The 12,118-nt window shown below is 35.0% G+C and overlaps 1 long non-coding RNA gene across 1 annotated transcript; it reads left to right on the forward strand.

Annotated features, from left to right (window-relative positions):
* Window positions 1–6,243: 6,243 nt before the first annotated feature.
* On the forward strand, window positions 6,244–9,408 carry LOC111910984 (uncharacterized). The gene is made up of 5 exons (XR_008225726.1): window positions 6,244–6,515; window positions 6,785–7,823; window positions 8,251–8,306; window positions 8,528–8,621; window positions 8,694–9,408. It is a non-coding gene; the product is annotated as an uncharacterized LOC111910984 (long non-coding RNA).
* Window positions 9,409–12,118: the final 2,710 nt, after the last annotated feature.

A 12,118-nucleotide genomic window follows, 5' to 3' on the forward strand; every position in this document is an offset into this window, starting at 1 on the left:
CTTGAAATATATTGTCAAGTGAGGGTAAGTTTTGATTAATTTAAATGAAAGTTTGAGATTTCTTTGACTTTTAACTTAGGGGTGTTTGGATAGGGAAAAAAGTGGTTGCTTATTGCTTATTGCTTATTTTCACCACAATAAGTTGAGTTGAAGTGTTTGGATAGGAAGATTAAAAAATCAGCTTATTGTGGTAGGAATAAGCTAAATAAACAGATTTTAATAAGCAGGGGGGGGGGGGGGGGAATGCTTATTGCTTATTGCTTATTTTTAATGATTTTGGAAATTACTTAATTACCCTTCAAAAAAACGATACATAAACCTATAAATCCTTTTGTCGATCAATTGCTTCACATCTGTTGTCGATCGCTATTCCCTCTTCTCCACTAGCCATCGACGATCTTCAAACTAGCCATCAATGATCTTCAAGCCATCAACCATCGACGATCAGGTAGGTTTGCTGCTTTGCTACTTCTTCCTTTTTTTCTCGTCTGGTAACACAACTTGTTTGCCTTTTTTTGTTCGTTCATGCATAAACAGACGATGAAGCCATGGATTGTTCTTTTTTCTTCATTCTTGATTGTTCTTGTTATTGCTGCTATTGATGCTTCTACCTGTGATGTTGTTTTTTTTTTGCTCCTACCTACTAAAAAACTGCCACTGTGATGGTAAACTGCCCCTGTGATGCTTGATCATAAACTTCCCCCCTGTGATGCTTCTATTTTTTCTTCATTATTCTTGTGGTTATTTGCTCCTATTGATGGTATTGTTTCTTGTTTGTATTCATAAATTCCTCTGCATGTTTTGATTCAACATCAGGTTGAAATTTAAGAATTTATTTCATTCCTTATCATGATGTAATATAGGTAATGGACACTGTCAATGTTCATGATGTGGATATTGATACACCCAAAGTGAAAGTTACAAATAGGTTTCATTGGGATCGTCATACATTCTAGATATTTCTTGAGGACTGTATGACCGAGCTAAAAATGGGAATATATTGGGTGCTTATTTCAAATAGCCCGTGTGCCAAAATATATGTAAGAGGCTTTTGGAACGAATGGGTATAGAATTGGACAAAAATCAAATGAAAAACAAATGGGACATTATGCGGAAATAGTTCAAATATTATGACCGTTTAACAAGACTAGAAATGGGAACTTCAACTGATCCCATGAGAAATATAATCTTAGCATCAAAGGAATGGTGGGATGAGAAAATAAAGGTAATAATTAAAAATTTTATCTAACAATGTATTATTTGTATTCTGTTTTTCGTGACATTCTCATTTTGTACATATAGGAAGATAAAGAGTATGCTAAGTTTAAGGATAAGAATTTGGATGTATATTAGACATATTACGAGGCTTTATTTCAGGATACCGTAGTTGTTAGAGACAAGGCCAAGGTACCTTGCGAATTTGGCGACAATAGCACTCCGGATGATGTACAGTTTGTGGATATTACGGATGGAAAAGTGGATACTGACGAAGTCCGCTTATTTGAAGATGTTGATCATATTCTCACATATGATAGGTCTAGTATGAAAAGGAGGGGAAAGAAGTTAAATCCCAAGCGTGACAACAAAAGAAAATTTGAAGGGAAAATGGGAAAAAGTATGGCAAACTCGTCATATGAAGAGAAACTGGACACTGTTTTTGATGTTTTGTTAACAAGGAGCACTCAACCCTAAAGACAAACCACACAGTCACCCACAACCGAAGATTGCATGGCAATTGTCTTTACTTTTCCAGGTTTTGAAGAAGGCTCAATAAGATATTTAGAATCGTTAAAGGTCTTTTTAAAGAAGCCAGCTCGTCAGAATTTTATGGTTCCAAAGACTAACGAAACAAAGGTGGAGTTTCCCAAGAGGCTTATAGAGAAAGAGAAGTAGTTGAAGACATGCTCTCCTTTTATGTCATGTGTTAGACTTATCCTTTTATGTCATGTGTTAGACATACTCTACTTTTGTGGTCAATTCTGCCCTTGTCCGATGATTTTGTTTTTGTTTCATTTTCCATGATTTTATCTATTAGGTAGACTTTAAACGGTTGTCATGTGTTATGTGTTAGACCTTTCCTTTCATCCATTATGTTAAATTTAAACGGTTGTTTTGTGTTTGTTTTATGCAATGTCGTTTCATGTTTGTTTTGTGGTCAATTTTACCCTTGCCCCATGATTTTGCTCTTGTTTACTTTTCCATGATGTTGCCATGATTTTATCTAGAATGTGGTAAATTTCAATCTTACCCTTGTTTCCTTTTCGTTATGTGATGAAATTGAAGAAAATGAAGAGATTCAAACACTTCTTTTATGTGGGTTTGCTGTCAAAGGGTTACTATTGACTCATAAATTGAAATATGTATGTAGACGTCTCCGTTCATCTTTGCGCACAGGAAGCATGCTTATCAATGAAATACTTAACGATCATGAGAGCCGATGTTATGAACTTTTTAGATTACATGTCTCGGTGTTCAACATGTTATGTAGGGATCTTGTTGCACATTATGGGTTAAAGAAATCATGTCGTGTATCTATTGTAGAGTCCCTTGGTATTTTCTTGTTGTACTTAGAGCATGGATGTGGAAATCGGTTAGTGCAAGAGTGTTCTTTAATCATTCTGGGGAAACAATCCATAGACATTTTCATAAAGCCTTGGATGTTGTGGTTAACCTAAGTAAGGACATCATCAAACCAAATGCTAACTACAACAAAACTATACCAGGACATATTTTAAATAACCCTCGGTATTATCCATACTTCAACAAAACTATAGGTAAGTTTTACCTTGTAGACGCCGGATATCCTAATAAAAAAGGTTATCTTTCTCCCTACAAAGGTTCAAACATCAGTTATCATATTCCTGATTTTCGACGTGGACAGACTCGTGTCTTGTGGGAACCAAAAGGCTTCAAAGAAAAATTTAACTATTATAATTCGTCACTTTTCAATGTAATTGAACGAACTTTTGGAGTCTGGAAGGCTCGATGGGTGTTACTAAGAGATATGCATGTTAATTTCAACTTCGAGACCCAAGTTAAAATTGTGCTAGCTTCAATGGCAATTCATAATTACATTAGAATGAGCAGTAGTGGTGATGCGGCATTTCAAATAGCGAAAGAAGAATCTTGTATTCCACACAATGATGAAGGACCCGCTGATGGTATTGAGCCACATGATGAACTATCATGTAGACAACATAGAAGTGACGATATGTATATGAGTGCAGTACGCGATATGATTGCGGGACAAATATTCTCAAGGTCAAACACTCGTGCATGTAATGACGTATGATTTGTTTTGAAACTCTTTCGTATTTTTCATTTTATGGTTTAATGTAGTTGCATGAAACTGTTTTGGATATTTAGGATAATATGCTGGATAATATGGATTTGAAATGAAATTTGTGGTCTCATATGGTTTTGCATGATAAATGTTTTTTTAATTCTTATGGATAAGAGCATTATGGTCTCATGTTTCTTGAATATTTCGATAGGTGTATCCGATCAATTTAAAAATAGGTGTAAAAATAATGTGGTAAATGTTTTTTTAGTTCTTATGAATAAGAAAATTATTATTAGTAATATTAAATATCCTCCTACTTTTTGTTCCTACAAATCATCCTACCAAATTAGATAGTGACATGTTCAACATTTAATGCTCATTTAATGATATTTTAGTATACTAATATGACACATGTCATCATTTAATTGGGTATGAGGATTTGTAGGAAGAAAAGTAGGAGGATATTTAATTCTCTTATTATTATTATTATTTAAGAAACAAAATGTATTGTTTTAATAAGAAAAATATGTTAACATATAAGAGGAAGCCCTTTTTGGTCATTTTACTCATATAAGTTGTCTTGTTTGCCAAACACTTAAAAATGCTTATTGCTTATTCCCACCGCAATAAGGTAATCCAAACACTTTTTAAAAAACTGCTTATTCCCACCACAATAAACTAATAAGCAATAAGCTAATAAGCTAAAAAATAATTTATCCAAACACCCCCTTAGTCAAAATTAAAACACGTTATTAGTCTTGAATCCCCAGAGAAGATGAAAGGATCACGGACAGAAAACAGTCGACAAGAGGTCTTCGATCCCTCGTCTGATCAAGAAAGGAGAAACACGAAGGCAGTCAAAATGGTGGTCCCTTGTTCACCGTCGGCGACAACAATCCAACCAAAGAGAGCAACAACAACCGTCGTTTCCACGGAGGGCGTCCCTGTCACTCAGTCCAACCGGAGAAGGAAGAAGAACGGAAGCATAAGAAGAGGTGGGGATGTTGGGCAGTGATGAATCGAAAAAGCATCACCGGTGCTCGATCGGTCGAAGAATGAAGAAGTCGGTTGTCTAGAAGCAGCAACAATGGACATCCGGGGATGTTTTGGACCCGTTATCGCCGGAGAAGGGAGCGAGGATGGCAACTAGTGGCTGTTGTTTCCGACAATGATGGTAAGAGGGGCTTCTCCGACCGTTCCTCATTGATTCCTTTTTCTGTTTCAACAACCACTACTAGAAAACAGACCTTTAATGACGCGCGAACAATGACACACGCAGATTTACGTTATGCATTTTGTGCGTGTCCTAGAAATAATGTCAGGTTTTCATAATTAAAAGGATAGAGCATACGCATTTATGCGTGCCCTAAAATTAAGTGTCCAACAAAAAAAAATTACAAACACGGAGGGCACTTAAATTAAACGGGCGTCATGTATAAATGTCGTTTTATAAAATTTTAATACGCGCCTATGGGAAATCAAATCCCCCAAATATTTGATGTACCCCGCTTCCTTACCTCTGCACTTTATCCTCTACATCTTCACCCACCCACTTTCTCCTCTCGATTGTTGGCTCCTCAAGCGACGAGTCCTCTCTGCTCGCCGCCGCTAGCCATCGCCTCACTGTGAAACCACCAACGGCCGGATCTTCATCAAAACCTTACAATTCATCTCCTCTATACTGTTTTTGTCTACATCTTCTTCCTCAATGCCATAGCCACAATCACCTACAACACCTACCATGTCTTCGTTAGAAGACCAGTCAAGTTTTTCCCCGCCATGAAATCCCTAATCTTTTCCTTCTTCCCACTCGTGTCGACCACAATCGTTGCTCAACTCATCCTATCGCTCATCTTGCTTCCGTTCTCCTGTTATTCTTGGTAATCATCAAGATTGGGGAAAACCTAGGGTTTGTAATTGAATACAACTCGAATTACTTTATCAGGTCATTCATTTTGTTTTCACTCAAGATTGGGGAAACCTAGGGTTTGTAATTGAAGATGTCTTCTTTGTCTCTAGTTACTATATTCGTGGATGGGTATATAGTTGCATAAGTGAGTCTTCCTGCTAGTGATACACCTGCTAAGGTGAAGCAGTAAGATGAAGCTTGTGATGACTCCAAAGATGCTTTTGCCTCAGAAGCGACATTTATCGCTGGTCGAGATCGTCTTCTAAAGGTATGGTTACATTAATCCTTTTTATTTTACAACTATGTATTTTGTTCGAGTCACATTCCCACATATTTGATAACACTTGAATGGAGTTTTAGCACTTTGATTGACCTCTTTGGGTAGAAGCTTCCAAGTATCTACGATTTTGAAACATGTGATTTTGATTGAATTGAAGGTTCCCACAGAAAACATTAAAAATTTCTCCATCATTGCACATATTGATCATAGAAAATCGAAATTAGCTGATAAATTGCTTCAAGTGACGGGTACAGTGCAATCACGTGATATGAGGGAGCAGTTTCTGGTATCGAGTATAAGTAAAAGCCTACAATTTTATGGTTTATATATTCCATAGAACAAAAAATATGAAGTATTTATTCAATTCATTTGAGAGTATATAATGCAAGATTCTTATTTTAGGTTAATAGAATTATGATTTATCTTATAGATAGAACAATAATAACAATAGATTATTCGATATTAAGTAGTATGGGAAACTGTTACTCTATTACCACCAGGCACCAGGGCTTTGGCCACTTTCTGCAATATATACATGCTTAGGCTTTTATATTCCTAAATGCTACTCTTTTACCTGTTGTTGATCATATTGAATGACAATTTTACAAGAATGTTGCTATCAACTTCTCAGGTAACTTGTCTGATGGATTCAAATGTTTGATATGAGTTTTTGGATCTAAAGTTTAAATCCAGATTGTTCTTCAATGGTCACCTATAACATTGAATTCGTTTTTCTATAGGTTTAATGGTTCTTCTCCAAAAGGGGTCACAAACCTTGTGCATGTAGGGAATGAGCAGAAAAGATGTCAAAAACCAGCTGTGGTTATAACCTCATCAAGCGCTCCAGTTTCAAATCTTTTACCTGCTGGAAGTCTATAAAAAAATCATAATTTTTTACCCTTTTCCATTTTTTATAAAAAGGTGGATAATTTACACTTTTACAGGTAGTGGAATCTTCTCAAGATTTTTTACCTCTTCTATTACTCACAACGGATCGCCCCCCTGAGCTTTTGGAAAGTGGAGCCAACCAAGCAATTAACCAAGTATGTTCGTTAATAATTAATGATTATTATTTATTAGTTTTGTTTCTAAATATTCATTTTTAAACATTTTTTTTTCTAAATTGAGATTTCCTCAATTGAATCATCCTTATTTTATGTCCTCTTAGTATTTATTCTTTTGTTTTGCAACTTACAGTCTAAAACATCATAGTGCAAGTTCAGTTCCAGAACAACCACCTGAAACTTCCCTATCTGGATGAAATCCATTGGTATTGGTTTTCAATCTTTTTATATTGGTTTTGTCTTTTCAGCTTATATATCTAGAAAGGAACACACAGTACTTTTGAACAACAAGAATGGGCAGCTAAAATTGTTGATTCTTTGAAGGTATAATGTCCTTATTCAGACAACAATTAATGTGAAAAAAGAAAGAATTCAATAATCAAATACTTTTTTGATGATTTTTTTATGTTGTCTTTGATGAGCATGGGGTATAATCAAAATTCCAAAATGAAGGAACAGAAAGCTGATCAACGTTTTGGCTTGGATTTGGAGGGAACCAAAGCTTCACTAGCACCAAAGTATCACTGGAGACTTCTAGATTTCCTCACTTGTTTGCATTCTCGCTTATTAAAGGTTTCAATTTCACAAACATATAATAATACCACTTTAGTTTTACTTTTTTTTTCTTTTATTATTATTGTTAATTAAGATTGAAGAAGTTTACAACTTTGATCAAGATGACCTGTTGCCCGAGGATATGTTGATATTAGATACACATGCTGAGGTGTTCGTTTGGATCTCATGATGGATTGTCGCCACATGGAACAGGCACGCCAAGTTGATCAGGCACGCCAAGTTGACGCAAATAAGAATCCAGATGATCCTCAAGCTGCAGAAAGATTTCAGGAAAGTATTTGATCCTTCATTAGAAAATAAAAGGTAACTATAAAGGGTATTTCTGGCTGAATGAGTACGAAACTAAGGGCATTTATGGAAATCATAGATTACTGCAGCAAAAGGTAACTATAAAGGGTTAATTGCAAGAAAAAAAAGTACAATTGATGTAATGGAAATAAATGAAAGCATGATGATGTAATCTACAAAGAGATAAAGGTAGATTGCTATCGCTTGTAACTAGTACTAAAAAAATGTTATCTTAATTTACTTTTTTTTTTCTTTTGGATGAATTTGATTTTAGAAATACATAGAATGGGCTGGATCTCTTGATGGATTGTCGCCATATGTGCCATTATACAAAGTAATGGAGGAAAATGAACCTTGTTTCTTCACAACATATTTCTCATGGGATCCTTCTAAACCATCATTGCTGTTGCTGATTGGCTTCAAGTAAGTTGTGGAAAACAATTTTCTTTTTGTGGGTATGTGATAGTGGATGACTTTTTATTTGATTATAGTTTGAATTGTAAATTAATAATGGCTAACAACAACGTTTCCATTGTTGGTTAGTTATTATTAAGCTCACATAATCTGCCACATTTATTAATTTATACCTTTTCTGTTATAACGAGTATTGAGATTTCATTGTTGGTTAGTTATTATTAATCTGCCACATTTATTAATTTATTAATCTGCCACATTGTTGGTTAGTTATTATTAAGCTCACATAATCTACCACGCATTGCAATCATGTTACTTTGAGATTTCATTTATTTTCAAATAGCTTTATGTTAACAGTATTGAGATTTCATTTATTTTCAAATAGCTTTATGTTTACATTTTTTCCCTCATTTTTCATGTGTGTTACATTTCACAGGAGTTATAATGAATGATGAGACTGTGCATCAGTTGTGTAAACAGGCTGTTTCACAGGTATTTACCATTTCAACTTTTGACTTTTGACTTCAAGGTGTTGATATTCTTACAGGTTCATACTTTTAACATTTATATTTATATTTGTTATGCAACATGAAAGTATTGGTTTAATCAAGTCCATGTCTTATTATATTAAAGGAATTTGTGGTGTACTATAATAGATGACAAGGCTGCTGAAATGATTGTTTACTAATTTTAATTGATTGTAAACATAACAGTACACTATAGAGGAGAAAGTCATTGAAAGAGCTTATAAAAAGCTTGCACTTGATGCTTTGGTTATTCAACAATGACGTTTAGCTGAGCAAAAGAGTAAGCATTTCTTCACATCACCTTTTTACTAGTTCCCATTACTTCTAAATAACATGACATTTTTTTTGGCAGCTATAAACAAAGATGAGATGCTACAAATGATGAGGTTTGGTGCTGAAATGGTATTCAATTCAAAGGATAGTACAATCACAGATGAAGATATCGATAGAATCGTTGCTAAAGGAGAAAAGGCGACTGCTGGGCTGTTGGAAGTTGGAACTTTGTGAATGATTTTGTAAATGCTGGCTTTGGTCAGGTATTTAATATTTTCAACTACTTTTGTCAAAATAAATAAATAATCTAATAATTCAATTTATGTTTCTCTTTTTAAGGATAAACTAAAGAGGTTCATATGGCCTTCTAGTTGGAGAAATAAAGTTGATCTTGCATTAGGAGATATACATGTTGCAAAGTGTATCAAGTCTGACTACCCATGTGTCCCACTGGAGGAAGCTCAAGGTTCTTTACTTCTCTTACAATGTAATAATCCATCTTCACACATATTTTGTATTTTCTTTTCTTTTCTTTTTTTGCAGGTAATATAGATACTTTGAGCAAGTTCATAGATTTAGAGTCATTGAGTGGTGTTACTAAGGAAGAGTGGACACAATTGAGGCACACATTTAAAAAAATCAGCACAAATCTTGTTTATAGTGAGGCACACATTAGGTTACTAGAACTATTAGTTTGTAAATTTTTGTTACAACTCTACTGATTTGTTTTATCTTTTTATGGAACGATTATTTGTATGACATTAAATCTTATGCAATGGATTGTATTTTTTGTATATGATATTTTATTTTCTATTATGAGACATTAAATACAAATTTAATTTCAAAATTAGTAAATCTATAAATAATATTTTTTTTTAAACATTTAATATTATGATACGCAAAAATGTGTGTCATCTTCATTTATAACATGGCCTTTCTTGACAGGGGCTTTCTTGATACGCATTGCGTGTCATTAACACGCGCGTCGTAAGGTTACGACATGCGAATGCATGTCGTCTTTCTTTATGACAGGGCCTTCCTTGATACGTATTGCGTGTTGTAAATGTGCGTTGTAATTGCGCGTCGTCTCTAGACGACGCGCAAAAGCGCGTCGTCTCTCTTTATGATAGGGCCTTCCTTGACGCGCATTTGCGCGTCGTGTGAGCCTTTTATGACGCGCAATGAGCGTCGTAAAAGGCTGTTTTTCTAGTAGTGAACAAAACTTGAAAGGGGAAAAGGTGGTTTTCCTGGGTTCTCTTTTGATCGGAGAAGAAGATGAGGGCATAAAATGTTTTAGGGGTGATTGGGTTGTTTGATGTTCGTCAGGAAGCAAGGAACGAAGGGGGTTGCTACCCCTCTTGGTATTGTAGGAAAACCTCAAGAAGAATACCTTCGATGAAGGTGGTTTCGGTTGTTGTGGTGTTGTAAAAATACAAAAGGAATAGGAGGCGCTCTTTGTGGGATAATTTAGCAAACGAAGGAGAAGCTAATGCCACCTCTTTGGCCAGAAAAATGGTATCACCTGTGGGAGGTGTCGAAAGTCGATTCGAAAAGAAAGAAGAAAAGGAGAAGGAAGGTTTGAGTGATTGTAATTGGTGAGGGAAGAGAAGTGTAACTTCTTATTGAAGTTAGCTGCATTATTGAAAGTCAATGCTGACTTTTTAGTAGATATTTTTGGGAATAAAGCATGTGTAGTATAACTTCAAGCTTTAGTCAATAGATCGTAAATCACGTTTCTCGATTCTTGGGCCATCGTATAGTCTCGTGAAATTTTTCTGAAAATGCCTGCTTTTTTTTCTTGGTCGTTGTGATTCTAGGAATGCATGCGAAATTCAATTCTGATATACCAAACTCCGAAAATCAATGTTTAAAGCTTCGTGGTTAATTGCTTCAGATTCGACAGATTTTTACGAATCTGACTTTGGCCGAGATTAAAAATATTACATAATATAATAAAATAATATACCATAATCCGAATTAAAAAAACATGTTGAGAAACATTCTACGAGACTTGTAGCTATTCCAAATGAAATAGTGCACGGTTCGGTTAAAAAAAATCAGATTAATACTGACTTTTATAACATTAAAGAGGCGTAACTTTCTCATACGACCTCCGTTTTGGACGCTCTTTGTATCTACGAAATAAGGAGAACATAATTTATTCAAATATCTTATCCATAACTCTCAAATATACTTAATACGCAAATTTATTTTTAACGTCACCAATAAATTTAATTTTTGATGATTTTCGATTCGGTCTTCAATGATAGATGTTTTGAGATGTTCTAAAAGAAATTATGAATATAATATATTTAATATACATATTAAACAAAAAATTACACACAATTGGTCAATAATACATAACGGTTCGCAATGGTTTGACCGCCGATCTCTGACCGATTTTTACCAATTGTTACAACATCTCCCCCACCAGATCTTCATCTTCCAGTAGTTCTTGATCTGAATCTGTCACCGTCATTGTTGTCGTAGAGAAAGACGTTGGGGGGTTAGATATGGATCTGATTCGCACCACCAGGTAGCATCCACCAACGCCTTTGTCGATCTGGTTCAGAGCGACGATGAACAAGCAGATCAGAGACGACGCAAATTTTTTTCTGAAGAAATGATTCTTGAAGTGGGTTGCGCCGACAGAAATAGCGGGGAAAGAGAAGAAACAACAAGCGATGGGGAGGTAGGTGTAAGTGGCGACGGTGTGATAGGGTGGAAGGCACTGACATCTCCGACGATGGAAAGGTGGACGGAGATGGTTTCCGATAATGGGGATGGGATAATATGGTAGTAGGTGGTGGTTAGCGGTCATTAATGGTGGTTTTTGGTGGCTGACACACGAAGGATGGCAGTGATCGGTTATGATGGTGGAGGGAGGTGATGGTAGAGATTGTTAAGGGTTTTCTATGTAGAAAAGAGACAGACCCGGTAATTAGGAGAAATGTGAGAAGAAAAGGGTGTGAAGTGAGTCCATCTTATTTATTATTATTAATAAACATAAAATTAATAATAAAAAAGTGAAAAAAAACAAATCAAAAAGGGTAAAAAAGTATTTTCATGTTGGTCAGAAAACCAAAATTGAAATAAAATAAAGTTTATTGAAAAAAATTGTTAGGGACCAAAAACTTAATTTTAACAAACCACAAGAACGATATTAGTAATTTGTTCGAAAAACTAAACAAGTTGTTTCATTTTTCCTTCCATGTACATATAATGGTATTTCTGTAATTTAATTGAATATCGAGTAAATTAGTTCATTTATCTAACAAACCACATTAAATTAAAAATTCCAACCAACCCACCGATTGAAAAAAAAAAAGTACCAATTGAAAGTCATATACCAACCTAACGTGACCAATCTATATTTTTTTATATATTTGTAAAGGAAAGAGAGAACGGACAATGAAGATAAAGAAATCGATAACTCCTATACAACAAGACACTGCATAGTGCATACGCCATCAACGTCATTGGTATGGAGACGCCTGTCACCTT

This window comes from Lactuca sativa, chromosome 8, assembly GCF_002870075.4.
Source record: "Lactuca sativa cultivar Salinas chromosome 8, Lsat_Salinas_v11, whole genome shotgun sequence".
Taxonomy (NCBI): domain Eukaryota; kingdom Viridiplantae; phylum Streptophyta; class Magnoliopsida; order Asterales; family Asteraceae; genus Lactuca; species Lactuca sativa.